This window comes from Oncorhynchus mykiss, chromosome 4 (genome assembly GCF_013265735.2).
Source record: "Oncorhynchus mykiss isolate Arlee chromosome 4, USDA_OmykA_1.1, whole genome shotgun sequence".
Taxonomy (NCBI): Eukaryota; Metazoa; Chordata; class Actinopteri; order Salmoniformes; family Salmonidae; genus Oncorhynchus; species Oncorhynchus mykiss.
Genome location: NC_048568.1, coordinates 43,454,028 through 43,466,939, shown reverse-complemented (window position 1 = coordinate 43,466,939; position 12,912 = coordinate 43,454,028).

The following is a 12,912-nucleotide window of genomic DNA, read 5'->3' as shown; positions in this document are numbered from 1 at the left end:
CATGTCCCTGGGCTTGGAAATGATTGATTTCCACCTCCAGGATGGAGAAGCTGTCTTCATTAAAATATGGGGATTCTAGTGGGGGGATATAGGTAGCACACAGGAGGAATTTTTTCTCTGTTAGGATCATTTCCTTTTGAATTTCTAGCCAAATGTAGAATGTTCCTGTTTTGATTAATTTAACGGAGTGAGTTAGGTCTGCTCTATACCAAATTAGCATACCCCCTGAGTCCCTTCCCTGTTTCACACCTGGTAGTTTGGTGGATGGGACTACCAGCTCTCTGTAACCTAGAGGGCAACCAGTCTCCTCTATACCAGGTTTCTTGCAGGATGACAATGTCTGTATTACCGATTTCTTTGGTGAAGTCCGGGTTTCTGCTCTTTAGGCCAAAGGCAGATGACCTCAGGCCTTGGATATTCCAGGATGATATAGTGAAGGCTTTTTGTTCCATAGAGTGTCCAATGTTGTTGGTCGTGGTTTGGCCTCAGGCCAGTAAGTGTGAGCAGAGCCTGCTGAGCATCTGGTACATGCCATTGGCTTGGGCGAGTGTGAGAGTGGGGGTTGGGACTGTTTGCCCGCTCACTACCTGGGCGTATGTGTGGCTTCCATGTTGAGGCCCTCTTTGCGGGGGTGGGGTGCATGGGGTGGGCAGGAGTGACATAGGTCTGATCTGAGGGGGCCTAAATGGGGTGTGGGCATGGTTGACGTGGGGGGGTGTTGATTGGTTGGGGTGGGGGTGTGGATGTGTCTGGGTGTACTGTGGTCTGGATGTAATTCCTCTTGGCATGGGTCCTCTATGTGTAGGTCCAGGGGGGGGGGGGTCCTGCAGGTCTGGGAGGGCGTCTCGCTGGTCTGGGTGGGGTGTCTATTGATCTGTTGCTCCTGTGTGAAGTGTTGGGGATACGTCTAAGAGCGTTGTCCTTTACAGTCCGGGCAAAGGTGGGCACTGCTGCCTTGTAGAGGTGGACCTGGTCATAGAGGCTGTTCAAGTCCAGGGTGGAGTGGTGGGCCAGGAAAACATTTGGTTTTGAGGCACAGTCATGGGAAATACTTGCGTTTACCCGCTGTATTGTGGCAGGGTGGAAGTCTTTTCGTGGTAGCAGGGTGGAGATAACCACTTGTTCGTTGGGGAAAGTAGAAGAAGCCTTTTCAATCACTCCCTTCAGTGCTGTGGCCACCCTTTCCTGCTGTGCTCTCAGGTCGTTTGTGCCTGTGTGTATTATTATGTGGCTGGGTGAACCTAGTTGGTCCTCAGACAGAAGGTTGAGGGCGCGCTGGGTGTTTGGACACCAGAGTTTAGACACACTGTGTTTGGGAAAAAGTTTTTTGTTCTTCTATATATTTCCCATTTGAGTCCATAAGTAGTACAATCTGTGTATTGTGTTTGTCCTTAGTGGGTGTGGAGGGGTTGTCAGAAGGGCTATCAGGGTGGCTGACAGGGGGGGTGCTCAGAGGGGGTGAGAGCCGCTGGGCTTGTGGTTCTTCATTTGTCTGTTCTGCTGTGATGTCTACTCTATGGTCAGGGTCTGGTGTGGACTGTTCTGCTGTGGTGTCGAGACTTTTGTCAGGTGCTGAGGTGGGCTGTTCTGCTGGCTTCTCTGTGGGGGTGGCCACCTCTCTAGTGGGTTGTTCTCTGTCACACGCCGTCCCCCTCAACCTCTCCTCCGTCCCCCTCACCCTCTCCTCCATCCCCCTCAACCTCTCCTCCACCAGCAGTCTGATCCTCTCCTCTAATGCTCTGTTCTTCTCCTGATTCTGCTCTTTCTCCTGTTGAAGTTGTCTCACCACAGTCCAGAGTGCAGATATGTCTCTGTCCACCTCCAGCTCTCCGGGTCTGGTTAAGGGGGTGTTGTTGTGCTGGACTGTTGTCTGGGTCTGTGCTGACTGAAGTGTAATCACCTGCTCTTCCAGCTCCACCTGTCTTACCTCCAGCTGGGTGAATTTGTCCTTCATTTCAATGAGGGAGTGGTAATCTGTGCTGGGAGGTTGACTCTCCGCTGGGGGTTGCTCGTCTGTGGGATTACATAATGAAGAGGTCTGGTCTGACCCGCTCGGTGTGGGGGTATCTTTATCAAGCGAGAGCTTCTCCTGCTGGGCTAATTCTTTGAATAGGTGAAAGTCCAGCTGAAACTGTTTGTGGTTACCCTGTACCATTACTGTTCCGGACTTATAGGTATTTATATTACCTGACTCAGAGTCCTCGTTATCAAGTATTCTGAGTTTCCACCCCTCGTTAATCCCCCCTCTCTTAACAAAGGGGTAGTGTGCTAATATAGCACTGTGCCATGCCAGGGGATGGTTTGTGTGGAAGATAAGGTTGCTGATGTTCCCATTTTTGTAATAGTCAGCAAAAAGTGTCTCTTGATTTTCCATAAGGAGCTTCATTTTGTAATCTTTTCTTGCCTTATCATTCTATACATGCACAGGGTACTGTATTTTAATTACCTCTGAACAGCGGGAGGGAGCTTCTAAGGCCTCTCCATTTGGTTGGGGTAGACTGTGTGACTCTCCTGCCATTGTTGGGCTAATGGGCTTTGACACCTCTCACTTGACACGTCAGTGCTAGTTGAAGCTGTATCAAGTCAGTTCCAGGTTGGATGGTGTTTTCAGGTTTCTGTTGTTTTCCAGAGAATTTGCTGTATAGGGTAATAAATCCTTGGTAGTTCTGAACCTTCCAGGTGATTCCGTAATTCCGTCCAAAATCAAGTTGTAGGTTTTAAGTTTTGATTTGAAGTAGGGGTTATGTTGTAGAGGGTAGATGTATGTATGTGTTCCTGACAAAAAATCCAAGTTTATCTAACTTCTAATCTATCTTTTTTAAAGAAAATGCTGAAAAATGCAGGAGCTCATCTGATCCTGACCTCTGCTCTGCTCCACTCTCTCTCTCTCCTCTCTCTCACTCTCTCTCTGTCTCTCTTTCTCTCTGTCTCTCTCTCTCTCTCTCTCTCTCTCTCTCTCTGTCTCCCTCTGTCTCTCTGTCTCTGTCTCTCTCTCTCTCTCTCTGTCTCTCTGTCTCTCTCTCTCTCTCTCTCTCTTTCTCTCTCTCTCGCTCTCTCTCTCTCACTCTTTCTCACTCTTTCAAGAGCCTTTCTTGGCGTATAGACACATATCAAATTAATGATGACTCAGATAATAATTATAATAATGGGACAAAAAATATTAGTCAATGAGTAGTACAATTAACAATTAGTAACAATTAACAATTAGTAACAATTGGCAATTAGTAACAATTAGAAAAAATTAACAGTAATAATTAACAATTAGTAACAATGAACAATTAGAAACAATGAACAATTATTAATAATTAACAGTTAGTAACAATTAACAGTAATAATTAACAATTAGTAACGATTAACAGTAATAATTAACCATTTGTAACAATTAACAAATAGTAACAATTAACAATTAGTAATAATTATTAGTAATAATTTACAATAATAATTCTGTTTAATTATTCATTAATTGATTAATGTTGGTTGGTTGTTCTACATGTAGTAATGTTCTGATTGGTTGTTCTACAGGTAGTAATGTTAATGTTCTGATTGATTGTTCTACAGGTAGTAATGTTAATGTTCTGATTGGTTGTTCTACAGGTAGTAATGTTAATGTTCTGATTGGTTGTTCTACAGGTAGTAATGTTAATGTTCTGATTGGTTGTTCTACAGGTAGTAATGTTCTGATTGGTTGTTCTAGAGGTAGTAATGTTAGTGTTCTGATTGGTTGTTCTACAGGTAGTAATGTTAATGATCTGATTGGTTGTTCTACAGGTAGTAATGTTAATGTTCTGATTGGTTGTTCTACAGGTAGTAATGTTAATGTTCTGATTGGTTGTTCTACAGGTAGTAATGTTAATGTTCTGATTGGTTGTTCTACAGGTAGTAATGTTAATGTTCTGATTGGTTGTTCTACAGGCAGTAATGTTAATGATCTGATTGGTTGTTCTACAGGTAGTAATGTTAATGTTCTGATTGGTTGTTCTACAGGTAGTAATGTTAATGTTCAGATCGGTTTTTCTCCAGTGTCGTGACGTTGGGGTAGGTTTATGACAGTCTACGTTTATGACAGCTGTTTATGTTTTCATTCATTTTGTTTCATTTTCTTGGCAAGTAGAAAGTGATAGAGCCATAAACAACTTCCCCATACAACCATCAGTTAGTGCCACAACGCAGCTCATTTGGGAGGAAATGTAATGATATATTTCATGAGTGTGTGTGCGTGCGTTGTTAACATCTGCCTAAGTTACTGCCCAGATCTTCCAGTCTGGACGACCAGACGACGGGTCCGGAACGGCGATCCCAATTTGGACATTTGGACATTCGCTAGTAGTAATGTTAATGTTCTGATTGGTTGTTCTACAGGTAGTAATGTTCTGATTGGTTGTTCTACAGGTAGTAATGTTAATGTTCTGATTGGTTGTTCTACAGATAGTAATGTTAATGTTCTGATTGGTTGTTCTACAGGTAGTAATGTTAATGTTCTGATTGTTTTTTCTACAGGTAGTAATGTTAATGTTCTGTAGGAGGAAATGCAGCTCTTTCTGGACCTGTCTCTGAGGGAAGAGTAAGCATGTCCTCTATGGGTTGCCAGATCTGTCTATGACGGACGGGCTATCTACATTGGCCCTTTTGAACTGCCCAGACTATCTGCACTGGCCCTTTTGAACTACCCAGACTATCTGCAGTGACCCTTTTGAACGACCCAGACCACCTGCATTGGCCCTTTTGAACAACCCAGACTATCTGCATTGGCCCTTTTGAACTACCCAGACTATCTGCATTGGCCCTATTGAACTACCCAGACTATCTGCATTGGCCCTATTGAACTACCCAGACTATCTGCATTGGCCCTATTGAACTATCCAGACTATCTGCATTGGCCCTTTTGAACGACCCAGACTATCTGCATTGACCCTTTTGAACGACCCAGACTATCTGCATTGACCCTTTTGAACGACCCAGACTATCTGCATTGACCCTTTTGAACGACCCAGACTATCTGCATTGACCCTTTTGAACTAGCCTTTATGGCTCATCACATACACTGCTGCTACTGTTTATTATGTGTCATTTTATTCCTAGTTATATGTACATATCAACCTCAACTACCTTGTACCCCTGCACATTCATTCAGTACTGGTAGCCCTTGTATAAAGCCTAGTTATTACCGGGTACCCCTTGTTTATCCTGTTTGGGCTGGTGGGCAGCATTTTCACTTTTGGATGAAAAGCGTGCTCAGAGTAAACTGCCTGCTACTCAGTCCCAGATGCTGATATATGCATATTATTAGTAGTATCAGATAGAAAACACTCTGAAGTCTCCAAAACTGTTTGAATGATATCTGTGTGTACAACATAACTCATATGGCAGGCGAAAACCTGAGGACAATCCAACCAGGAAGTGGGAAATCTGAGGTTTGTAGTTTTTCAACTCTTTGTCTATCCAATATACAGTGTCTGTAGGGTCATTTTGCACTTCCTAAGGCTTCCACTAGATGCCAACAGTCTTTAGAACCTTGTTTGAAACTTCTACTGTGAAGGAGGGGGGAATGAGAGGGAATTGAGCCAGGTGTCTGGCAGAGTGCCTTGGGCTCGTGACGCGCGTTCAAGTGAGAGTTATCTTGCGTGGAACTGGGATTCCTGGGAGTGCATTCTGATGAAGATCATCAAAGGTAAGTGAATATTTATAATGCTATTTCTGACTAATGTTGACTCCACAACATGGCGGATATCTCTTCGGCTGTTTTGTGTCTGAGTGCCGTACAGCGGTTGCATTAAGGAAGTTTATCTAAAGTTCCATGTATAAGAGTTGTATCTTTTAGCAATGTTTATTAGAGTATTTGTATTAATTAAGTATGAGTATTTCTGTTAATTGATGTGGCTCTCTGCAAAATCACAGCATGTTTTGGAACTACTGAACATAACACACCAATGTAAAATTTGATTTTGGGATATACATTTTGGGATATAAATATGCACTTTATCGAACATGTATTGTGTAACATGAAGTCCTATGAGTGTCATCTGATGAAGATCATCAAAGGTTTTTGATTAATTTGATCTATATTTCTGCTTTTTGTGACTCCTCACTTGGGCTGGAAAAATGGCTGTGTTTTTCTGTGAGTTGGTGGTGACCTAACATAATCGTTTGTGGAGCTTTCGCTGGAAAGCCTTTTTAAAATCAGACACTGTGGCTGGATTAATGATAATTTTATCATTTTATTTTTTATATATTTAAAATGGTGCAGATTACTTTATGTTACACAATACATGTATGTTTTGTTCGGTAAAGTTCATATTTATATCCAAAAATCTTATTTTACATTGGCGCGTTACGTTCCGTAGTTCCAAAACATGAATTCACAGAAATACTCATTATAAATGTTGATGAAAATTCAAGTGTTATGCATTGGAACTTTAGATACACTTCTCCTTAATGCAACCGCTGTGGCAGATTTCAAAAAAACTTTACGGAAAAAGCATAATCTGAGTACAGAGCTCAGAGCCCAAACCAGCCAGAGAAATATCCGCCATGTTGGGTAGTCAACATTAGTCATAAAGTGCATTATAAATATTCACTTTCCTTTGATGATCTTCATCAGAATGCACTCCGAGGAATCGTAGTTCCACAATAAATGTTTGTTTTGTTCGATAATGTCCATCATTTATGTCCATTTATGTCCAACAGCTTCTTCTGTTAGGGCGTTTGGTAAACAAATACAAAAGTGTGTTCTGGTCCAGTCGGAAGAAAAGTTCAAAAATGTATATTACAGGTCGAAGAAACTTGTCAAAGTAAGTATAGAATCAATCTTTACGATGTTTTTATCATAAATGTTTAATAATGTTCCAACCTGAGAATTCCATTGTCTGTAGAAAAGCAATGGAATGAGAGATACCTCTCATGTGAAACTGCGTGACTGAGAACGAGGCTGCAGGCAGACCCCTTAGTCAAACAGCCCCCATCCGGCCCCCCTTCACAGTAGAAGCCTGAAACAACGTTCTAAAGACGGTTGACTAGTGGAAGCCTTAGGAAGTGCAACATAACCTATATCCCACTGTGTATTCGATAGGGGCTGAGTTCAAAAACTACAAACCTCAGATTTCCCACTTCCTGTTTGGATTTTTTCTCAGATTTTGTCCTGCCATATGAGTTCTGTTATACTCACAGACATCATTCAAACAGTTTTAGAAACTTCAGAGTGTTTTCTATCCAATACTAATAATACTATGCATATATTTGCATCTGGGACTGAGTAGGAGACAGTTCACTCTGGGCACGCTATTCATCCAAAAGTGAAAATGCTGCCCCCTATCCCAAAGAAGTTAATATAGCACTGTGCCATGTCTGTGTGGAAGATTAGGTTTATTTTGTTCCCATTTTCATAATAGTCAGCAAAAAGTGTCTCTCCATGAAGAGCTTCTTTTTGTACTCTTTCCGTGCCTTATCATTTTTTACATCCAGTGTTTTCGCAATTAATTACCTCTGAACAGCAGGAGGTGGATTGAAAGGCCTCTGCTTTTGGGTTGGGTCAACTTTGAGACTCTCCTGCCATTGTTGGGCTCAAGGGCTTTGACACCTCTCACTTCACACCTCAGTGCTAATTGAAGTTGTGTCTGTTCTGCCCTTGCAAGCTTGGTAGCCTTAACCTAGCATTCAGTCCTTATGAAGTAATATATATCATTGTAATATATATTTTTTCTTGGCTTCAGAAGTAGCTTCAGACTAATCATTACTCACTCAGTTCCATGTAGGATGGTGTTTTCAGGGTCCATGTAGGATGGTGTTTTCAGGTTCCCGGTAGGATGGTGTTTTCAGGGTCCATGTAGGATGGTGTTTTCAGGTCCCAGGTAGGATGGTGTTTTCAGGGTTCAGGTAGGATGGTGTTTTCAGGTCCCAGGTAGGATGGTGTTTTCAGGTTCCAGGTAGGATGGTGTTGTTCTACACTCTCTCTACACCTCTCTCTCTACCTCTATACTCTCTTTACCTCTCTCTCTACCTCTTTATTCTCTCTCTCTCTATCTACCTCTCTCTCTACCTCTCTACTCTCCCTCTACCTCTAGTCTCTCTACCTCTCTCTCTACCTCTATACTCTCTCTACCTCTCTCTACCTCTATACTCTCTCTACCTCTCTTTCACTCTCCCTCTACCTCTCTCTCTACCTCTCTACTCTCCCTCTACCTCTAGTCTCTCTACCTCTCTCTCTACCTCTATACTCTCTCTACCTCTCTCTACCTCTTTATTCTCTCTCTCTATCTACCTCTCTCTACCTCTCTTTCACTCTCCCTCTACCTCTCTCTCTACCTCTCTTTCACTCTCCCTCTACCTCTCTCTCTACCTCTCTACTCTCCCTCTACCTCTAGTCTCTCTACCTCTCTCTCTACCTCTATACTCTCTCTACCTCTCTCTACCTCTTTATTCTCTCTCTCTCTATCTACCTCTCTCTACCTCTCTTTCACTCTCCCTCTCCCTCTCTCTCTACCTCTCTACTCTCCCTCTACCTCTAGTCTCTCTACCTCTCTCTCTACCTCTCTACCTCTCTCCACCTCTCTCTCTACCTCCCTGTTCTGCTCTCTTGTCTCTCTACCTCTCTCCCACCCGCACACACCAGTGTTTTCTCACAGAAGCCTTAACATAACCTAACAGGACTATTTGAATGGTCAGACAGATCGGCAGTATATTAGTTAATTAGTTAACAGTTAATAGTCTAATAAAACAATGTTTTGAATTTATAGTTTCCTCTTATAATCAAAGTTGTTTTACATTATAGGCCTGTAAGATAAGTCAACTCTATTTCTCTAATGTGTTGACCTTATAATATATAATAATATATCAATATATATAATAATATATTGTCACAATTATACAATAACTTATCTTATTCTTGACAGTGAACTTTAACACTTTGAGATTGCTTTTCAATTAAAATATTATATATATTATATATATTTCTATATATATCATATATATTAATTATATATTATTAATTATATATATTATATTATATATATTTCTATATATATTATATATATTAATTATATATTATTAATTATATATATTATATTATATATATTTCTATATATATCATATATATTAATTATATATTATTAATTATATATATTATATTATATATATTTCTATATATATTATATATATTAATTATATATTATTAATTATATATATTATATTATATATATTTCTATATATATCATATATATTAATTATATATTATTAATTATATATATTATATTATATATATTTCTATATATATTATATATATTAATTATATATTATTAATTATATATATTATATTATATATATTTCTATATATATCATATATATTAATTATATATTATTAATTATATATATTATATTATATATATTTCTATATATATTATATATCATATATATAAATTATATATTATGAATTATATATATTATATGATATTATTATATATGTATATATATATATTATTATTATTTATGTTATGAGACTGTAATACAGGCAATTTGTGTTTTAGGATCGATGAAGAAGCTACTCTTTAATTTCATTCTGGAAGGTTCAAGCATTATTAATACGATTGTCAATCTGTCAGTATTTTGTACTGTTTATCAATATGTCAGTATTATGTACTGATTGTCAATCTGTCAGTATTTTGTACTGTTTTTTCAATATGTCGGTATTATGTACTGATTGTCAATCTGTCAGTATTATGTACTGATTGTCAATCTGTCAGTATTATGTACTGATTGTCAATCTGTCAGTATTATGTACTGATTGTCAATCCGTCAGTATTATGTACTGATTGTCAATCTGTCAGTATTTTGTACTGTTTTTCAATATGTCGGTATTATGTACTGATTGTCAATCTGTCAGTATTATGTACTGATTGTCAATCTGTCAGTATTATGTACTGATTGTCAATCTGTCAGCATTAAGTACTGATTGTCAATCTGTCAGTATTATGTACTGATTGTCAATCCGTCAGTATTATGTACTGATTGTCAATCTGTCAGTATTATGTACTGATTGTCAATCTGTCAGTATTATGTACTGATTGTCAATCTGTCAGCATTAAGTACTGATTGTCAATCTGTCAGTATTATGTACTGATTGTCAATCTGTCAGTATTTTGTACTGTTTTTCAATATGTCGGTATTATGTACTGATTGTCAATCTGTCAGTATTATGTACTGATTGTCAATCTGTCAGCATTAAGTACTGATTGTCAATCTGTCAGTATTATGTACGGATTGTCAATCTGTCAGTATTATGTACTGATTGTCAATCTGTCAGTATTATGTACTGATTGTCAATCTGTCAGCATTAAGTACTGATTGTCAATCTGTCAGTATTATGTACGGATTGTCAATCTGTCAGTATTATGTACTGATTGTCAATCTGTCAGTATTATGTACGGATTGTCAATCTGTCAGTATTATGTACGGATTGTCAATCTGTCAGTATTATGTACTGATTGTCAATCCGTCAGTATTATGTACTGATTGTCAATCTGTCAGCATTAAGTACTGATTGTCAATCTGTCAGTATTATGTACTGATTGTCAATCTGTCAGTATTATGTACTGATTGTCAATCTGTCAGTATTATGTACTGATTGTCAATCCGTCAGTATTATGTACTGATTGTCAATCTGTCAGTATTATGTACTCATTGTCAATCCGTCAGTATTATGTACTGATTGTGAATCTGTCAGTATTATGTACTGATTGTCAATCCGTCAGTATTATGTACTGATTGTCAATCTGTCAGTATTATGTACTGATTGTCAATCTGTCAGTATTATGTACTGATTGTCAATCTGTCAGTATTATGTACTGATTGTCAATCCGTCAGTATTATGTACTGATTGTCAATCTGTCAGTATTATGTACTGATTGTCAATCCGTCAGTATTATGTACTGATTGTCAATCTTTCAGTATTATGTACCGATTGTCAATCTGTCAGTATTATGTACTGATTGTCAATCTGTCAGTATTATGTACGGATTGTCAATCTGTCAGTATTATGTATATAAATATTTGTTGATTGAATGTATCCTTCTTTAACTTGCTAACGTGCAGAAAATCAGGAATTTCTACAGTGGCACCACGCCAGCAGCTAAAATGTCGCTGTGCAACTGGGCACCAAAATAAACATCTCGCCTGCCTCCCTCTCTCTCTCCCCCCTCCCTCTCTCTCACTCCCCCCTCCCTCTCTCTCTCTCCCCCTCCCTCTCTCTCACTCCCCCTACATCCCTCTCTCTCTCCACCCTCCCTCTCTCTCACTCCCCCCTCCCTCTCTCTCACTCCCCCCTCCCTCTCTCTCTCCCCCTCCCTCTCTCTCACTCCCCCTACCTCTCTCTCTCACTCCCCCTTCCTTCCTTCCTTTCCTTCCTTCCTCCCTCCCTCCCTTTCCCCCCCTCCCTCTCTCTCTCACTCCCCCCTACCTCTCTCTCCCACCCACCCCCTGCCTCTCTCTCTCCCCCTCCCTCTCCACCTACCTCTCTCTCCCACCCACCCCCTGCCTCTCTCTCCCGCTCCCTCTCCCCCCTACCTCTCTCTCCCACCCACCCCCTGCCTCTCTCTCTCCCCCTCCCTCTCCACCTACCTCTCTCTCCCACCCACCCCCTGCCTCCCTCCCTCCCTACCTCCCTCCCTCCCTCCCTGTCAGGAACAGCTGGCTAAAAGAAATAAATCCAACATCCCGGATTCACCGAATATCATTTCAAATCTGTTCCTGTTATTTAAGGCTAAAAGAGTAAAAAAAACATAAATTAGAGACTAGATTAGAAAGGTATTCTCATTCACATCAACATTTTCTGAACCTGTTGTGTCGTTGCCGTTACGGCAGACCTGGGTTCCGATACGATCTGAAGTATTTAAAAAACGTTCAGCTTTAACCTGGTGTGCCAGATGTGCGTCGCTTGCAGCTTTGGGACTATTATATTAGTACAAACGAGCCAGACAGGCTCAATCAAGCACCGATAAAGTGTTTGTAATGATTTTCAAATAGTATTTCATACGAGGTCTGCCGTTGTAACCGTTGTGAGGAAACATCCTGTTGTGCGTTTCTTCTTATTTTAGCTCCTGCCACGTTCTCACACGGTGTGTGTGTGTGTGCGTGTGTGTGTGTGTGTGTGTGTGTGTGTGTGTGTGTGTGTGTGTGTGTGTGTGCGAGTGTGTGTGTGTGTGTGTGTGTGTGTGTGTGCGAGTGTGTGTGTGTGCGTGTGTGTGAGTGTGAGTGTGAGTGTGAGTGTGCGTGTGTGAGTGTGTGAGTGTGTGAGTGTGTGTGTGTGTGAGTGTGTGTGTGTGTGTGTGTGTGTGTGTGTGTGTGTGTGTGTGTGTGAGTGTGTGCGCGTGTGCGTGTGCGTGTGCGTGTGAGTGTGTGCGCGTGTGTGTGTGAGTGTGAGTGTGAGTGTGAGTGTGCGTGTGTGAGTGTGTGAGTGGGAGTGTGTGTGTGTGTGTGTGTGCGTGCGTGTGTGAGTGTGCGTGTGTGTGTGTGTGTGTGTGTGAGTGTGTGCGCGTGTGTGTGTGCGTGTGAGTGTGTGCGCGTGTGTGTGTGAGTGTGAGTGTGAGTGTGAGTGTGCGTGTGTGAGTGTGTGAGTGTGTGTGTGCGTGTGTGAGTGTGTGTGTGTGTGTGTCACACGGTATGTAACTAGCGAGGGAGAGGCTTGGGATCAGACAGCCTCTCTATTTCAGGATCCCCACCGTCACAGCTTTTGGGCTTTTCATTCATGTCAAATCAGAATCAGAATCAACTTTATTCTCCAAAACATTAAACGTGTACAGGAATATGACTCTGTGAAATCAACCATCTCACTGTGGGATATATCCCAAATGGCACCCGATTCCCTACAAAGTGCACTACTTTTGACAAGCTCTCACAGTCTCACTGTAAAATTAGACGTTTATCCAA